The sequence below is a fragment of the Zootoca vivipara genome, chromosome 3 (genome assembly GCF_965207765.1).
Source record: "Zootoca vivipara chromosome 3, rZooViv2.hap1.1, whole genome shotgun sequence".
Taxonomy (NCBI): domain Eukaryota; kingdom Metazoa; phylum Chordata; class Lepidosauria; order Squamata; family Lacertidae; genus Zootoca; species Zootoca vivipara.
The window spans coordinates 26,726,673-26,732,758 of NC_142586.1; the positions used below are offsets into that span (position 1 = coordinate 26,726,673).

General features: G+C 46.3%; 1 pseudogene across 1 annotated transcript; it reads left to right on the top strand.

Annotated features, from left to right (window-relative positions):
* Window positions 1-3,998: 3,998 nt before the first annotated feature.
* On the top strand, window positions 3,999-5,866 carry LOC118082777 (growth factor receptor-bound protein 2 pseudogene; annotated as a pseudogene). The gene has a single exon (XR_015948880.1). The product of XR_015948880.1 is annotated as a growth factor receptor-bound protein 2 pseudogene (transcript).
* The last annotated feature ends 220 nt before the right edge of the window (window positions 5,867-6,086 follow it).

Consider the following 6,086-nt stretch of genomic DNA (forward strand, 5'->3'; position numbering starts at 1 on the left):
AGCTAGGGATCATGGGAGTTGTAGGCCAAAACATCTGGAGGGCCGCAGTTTGGGGATGCCTGTCTTAAAATGCCTGGAGCATTCCCATCACTGGCTTGGTTGCTGCCACACTGTGTAATATAGTAATAAATGAACTATCGGAGGGAGTATTGCATTGTCCCAGTCTGAGGCTATTACCATTTCACCTCATCACCTTGGAAAATGTAATGCTTGTAATGTAAAAACAAAGAGTGATGCTTCGAGGGATGACTTGCAGACTGTGCACCCCAAACGAGAGAGAAGTGCTCATTCATTGGACGAAAAAGCGAATTGTGCCATAACACCCGAGCACCACCCTAGAAGGGCGAAGCAGTGTAAGTTAGGTGGCAAAGGAACTGACATATTCTGTGGGATTTGTTATGTTTTAATTATCCTGCTCTTCTTCCGAGAGGAATTGCCATAGCAACCCCTCTGTTGCATAACTCTGCCTTTTTTCTTCCTACCGATTCCAGAACAAAGATGTTAACTGTGCTTTATTTTAACTATTGTACTTGTTTAAATAGCCTTTTGAAGCAACTGTGTGATTAAGTGATTAGAAGAACTTATAGCAGGACATACTTATAGCAAATGGAAGATCCCCTTTCATTTCTGAAAGAGGTTTTTCATAGGGGTACAGGAAAAAGGAGGAATGAGCCAAAATTGCTTTCCCCGGGCAGCTGAGTTTTACTCATGGGAACTCTGGACCCACCCCAGAATATTAATACCCAATAGTCCTGGCCATTTTCATGCAGTTTCATCTAGTCATAATTAATGGCCATCAGCCAGAGTCTAGTTTTGAAAGTATCACTGTAAAACATGGAATTGAAGCTTTATGTGCTCTCAAGAGTAAAAGGGAAATCTATTTGGCAAAGCAGACATATTGGGAAAGAAGGAAGCACTGTCACTTCCAGACAACCTGTTTATTGGGCATTGACTTTGATTTATTTGTCGGGAGGTTAGATTTTTTCTCCTGCTCCGGAGGCTAGGACCCGAACCAATGGATTCAAGTTACATTCTGACTAAACACCTGGAATAACTTTCTGACAACAAGAGCTGTTGGACACTGGAACAGACTTCCACAAGAGGCAGCGAACTCTCCTTCCTTGGAGGTTTTTCAGCAGAGGTTGGATGGGCACCAGTCATGTATGATCCAGTTGAGATTCCTGCATTGCAGGGGGTTGAACTAAATGGTGCTTGGGGTCCCTTGCAGCTCTAAAATTCTGTGATTCTATGACATTGTGTTAAGCAAGTGTTATCCCATGCTTTCTAGCACATTTTCCTGTCACTAACAAAACTGGTTGACATACAATTGAAAGTTTGGGGACTTACCAGTATTTTCAGTCGGTCCTTGTGTTCCTTTTGAATTCTGAGTATCTATGAAAATGTAGGAAGAAGAAAAGTGAGTCACACCAACATTTATTCAAAGCATAGAGTCACAGAGTTGGAAGGGACCATGTGGATCATCCAGTGCAGTATTTTCAAACTTGGGCCTGTTTTGGGACTACAATTCCCAACATCCCTGACCACTGGTTCTGCCAGCTAGGGATCATGGGAGTTGTAGCTCAACAGCTGGAGACCCAAGTTTGGGAAACACTGAACTTACTAGAGAAGGTAAAGGTAAAGGGACCCCTGACCATTAGGTCCAGTCACAGATGACTCTGGGGTTGCGGTGCTCATATCGCTTTATTGGCCAAGGGATCCAGCGTACAGCTTCCGGGTCATGTGGCCAGCATGACTAAGCTGCTTCTGGCAAACCAGAGCAGCGCACAGAAACGCAGTTTACCTTCCCGCCGGAGCAGTACCTATTTATCTACTTGCACTTTGACGTGCTTTCAAACTGCTAGGTTGGCAGGAGCAGGGACCGAACGACGGGAGCTCACCCCGTTGCAGTGATTCAAACCGCCAACCTTCCGATCGGCAAGTCCTAGGCTCAGTGGTTTAACCCACAGCGCCACCCGTGTCCCTACTAGAGAAGGTAGGGATCCTTTAATTAAAGCAGCACCTTGCAGTACTAGCAGGACTAATACTACTACGATATAAGGATGCAGGTTCAGTTTGTCCCTTGCTGAAGTCACTTCAGACCCTGGGCCTTTCCACAGAATATGCTACCAACTCAAAAGTCTTGGTTAAAGACTAAAACATTTATTGTGGCATGTTTTGTTGACTTTTTTTGTTCATTTCCACCTGCCAGGTGGAAAAAAAAGGCAGGTCCTGTATTTTAAGCAGGCAAACATTCAACAGCTTGAAGCACTCTCTCCATGACTGAATATTCCTGTCGTGTGCCTGGTAACAGTACAGAGACTTACCAAGTGAGTAGCACGGAGTAGTGATTTAAATGTAATCTGGCATATAGAAAACAGACGATAGAGGTTGTTTATCTAAACAACTTTGAAGTGATGCAGGTGGGAGAAAAATCCTTCTGAAGGCCTTGCATGTTTACATGCCACAATTAATGTGGTATTTTACGGCAAGTGATAATCTTCAATTAGCATGCTTTAATAATGAGCATGTAATCAACACTTAGTCAAGAATCTTCCACTAATTATATGGGACTTCAACTACTAAACCCTCCCTAAATCTTCATGGTTTTTCAGTCTCGAGACATATCGTCTTAACAATTCCATGTTGTCATTGCAATGGCCTTTTGTTCCCGGGCTTATAAAATGTTGTTTAAAATCCAAGATTGCAGCCAAGCCACACCTGAACTCAATCCTCATAATTGTATCAGCTCCCCCTCCTCATTCTATTTGCATTAAAATAATAATAATCCCTCATGTTAAATGCAAAAGAAGAATTTAGTATCGTCTAGTTATACCCTAAAGACAAATGCCTCAAATGGTTGATGGTGCTTAGTTAAATGTGGTAGTGTGAGAAGGCTACCCTTGTTGCTCTGTTTCCTACCTCAGGAAAAGAAAGCTAGCTTGTCATGAGAACATTTGATGTCATTGTAGCTAAGAAACTGAAACAGGCTTATTATCCTCAGCATGAATGCATATCGCATCCCCGGAGGCAATTAGAACGTCAGCCTGATCATCGCAATGATAGACATTGCAGTCCAAAGTCATCCTTCCAGATGTTTTGGGCTTCTAACTTCCATCGGCTCCAGCTGTCACAGCCATCTTGGTCTCTTAACTCCCTTCAGCTGCAGCCAACACAATAGGGCTGGCTAGGGCTCATGGGAATTGTAGTCCAAAATACCTTGAGGGCACTAGGTTGGCGAAAAATGTGTTAGCTGCTGCCAGCTGCTAACAGCCATGCAACAGTGTCAACACCTAGCAAGGTATCTGAAGAAATGTGCATGCACATGAAAGCTCATACCAAAATAAAAACTTAGTTGGTCTTTAAGGTGCTACTAAAGGAATTTTTTATTTTACTTCGACCCAGACCAACACGGCTACCTACCTGTAACCATTATTTCGTTAATTTCATTCAACCCAAAATGCCATGAGGGGCAGTGTTCAAAAGAAATCCTTCCTTTGCAGAACCATGCTTCAAGGAACCTCTGGTCTTTTGCATCTACCCAACCTTGATCACAGCAAAAATGGGCATTGCTTACGCTGGCTAATTGTCAGGGGGTGATGGGACTTGTAGTCCACAAACACTTGGCGGTCCACTCACTCTTGCATCCCTGTTCTATGGTCTTCTTGTGTGCTTCTCAGGTCATCTTGTATGGCTCCTGCCAGTTGAGCTACAGTATTACAGTATGATCAACTTTCAGAGCAAAACTACATGGCAGCCCCTCCCAGGCAGCTACTTGAAAGGACACTGGGCTCTTTAAGAGGGGTTTTAACCCTTTCATCTGTTAATAATTGCTCCCACCACCCACCCCAAACTGGGATGGTGGAAAACCTGGAGAGATGGGTGAATCGGAAAGGATCCCTTTATGAAGAAAACTAGCAAAAGAAGGCCCACTACCTACATAAGGGCTCTCTTATAACAACTGTGTTTAGGATTGCAGCCCCATGGCCTGTTGAAAAGAATCTTTTAGGCTGTGATCCTGCAACCAGCTTGGCTGGTGGGAAGTCCTCATGAACTCAGACGGAGCCTGCTTGAGGGTACGCACACAGAATTGCATTTTAAGAACAGAAGCATTTTATACAAATATATTGTTGCACTTATGTTTTTGTACAGAAAAAGAAAAAGGAGAGCATAATCAGGGTTAATAAAAATGTGGATAATGCAGAGATTTCCTTTCTAAAATAACCTCGTGTATGTAACCGCTGTCATTATTTATTACTACTGCTACTACATGACTTTTCTTTAGAAGTTTTTCTCCATTCCGCCTTTTCCACCATCCCGGCTTGGGGGAGGATGTGTTGCAGTGGAGGGTGGGAAAGATTATTAGCAGAGGAAATTGTTTTAAAAACCCTCTCCCAGAGCCCCCATCTTCTTCCAAAACAGCCGCACGCCTTGAGGCCGGATTGAGTGCGGAAGGCGCGGGGTTGGCGCGCCATTGCGCCCGGGAACCCTGAGAGCGCCTTAAACGAGGCCACCCTAGCGCCGTCGGAGAAGGGAATCAGCTTCGTAGTGGGGCAACACAGCCACTTTCTTCTTCCAGGGGATGGAAGCCGTGGCCCAGTACGATTTCCAAGCCCGCGACTGGGACGAGCTCAGCTTCCGACGGGGCGACCTCCTGAAGGTCTTGGAGAAAGATTGCGAGCCTTACTGGGCCAACGCGGAGCGGGCTGGGCGAGAGGGTCTCGTCCCCGAGAATCGCATCACCTTCAAGCCCCACCCCTGGTTTTGGGGCAAGCTCCCGCGGGACATCGCCGACGAGGCGTTGGCCAGGCAGAGCCTCGACGGCGCGTTCATGGTCCGCGAGAGCGAGAGCGCTCCAGGCGGCTTCTCGCTCTCGGTCAAGACGGGGGCCGACGTGCAGCACTTCAGGGTCTTCCGAGACTTGAGCGGGCACTACTTCCTCGGCGCGGTCGCCTTCAACTCCCTGAACGAGCTGGTGCAGCACCATCGGACGACCTCCGTCTCCCGGGACAAAGTGATTCTCCTGCGAGACATGGAGCAGGGCGCTCGGTTTCCTACCTACGTGCGGGCGCTGTTTGACTTCCGGCCTCAAGAGGCGTGCGAGCTGGGCTTCCGACGTGGAGATGTCATTCGGATCCTGGACGATTCCGACCCCAACTGGTGGAAAGGAGCCTGCCAAGGGCGGAGGGGCATGCTACCCCACAACTTCGTGGCGCCAGTGAAATGGGATGGATGTTGCACCGGTAGTGATGTTGCTGGGGTGCGGGAGAGGGGATTCACTTGGCCTTGCAGCTCCCATCTTCCCTGACCATTGAGCATGCTGACTGGGGATGAAGGGATTTGTACGTTGGCTTTCTCTGGAGGAAAGAGGAAGCAAACAGATTCTCCACCCCCTGGCTTAAGCACATACAAACGCGTGAGCACACACACAGTCTTAACTAGCACCAGTTCACTGGACTCCTGCCGTCCTGCAATAAATAACTGTACCAGTCGGTTTATCCTGTACATAGCTTTCATTCCTCTTTTAAAGTCCATTGTGATCTGCTCTGAAAGGATTAGAGGTGAGGAAGGTGGAGAGAGAGGGGCTCCCCTTTGCTCGCCCGCCCTGCCAAGTCGCAGGGTTGTTTCGAAACATTTTGGACAATAGCCAGATCAGCCACAAGGACAGTTGTTTCCTCTCTCCTTAAATTTGTGGTTGAACATATTCTGGTATTTTATTTTATTTTTCATAAAGCTGTGTTGTTTTTAAAAGTTTCAGAAGGCGGTCCAGAGCTTTTCAGGTGTCGTTGTGTAAATTCTTTTTAGTGGGTGATGGGGAGAAACGCAAATTTTAGCATGAAATAAATCAACCAGATAGCACTTCGTAAAACGTTTTGTAAGTATCTGATTTTTATGACCAAGTGGGGAATGGCGAAATCTGTTCTGTATGGATTGGCTGTTTGTGAAAAAGAGGCCTATCTGAGCAGAGTGTTTCCTTGCAGCAGAGGCAATGTAAAACAGCTTAGGCATTTTCATTCAGGCAGCCTCTTTTCATTCATTATTCTCATGTGGAATAGGTGGGGGTCTTATTGGTTGGGGTTACCATCACT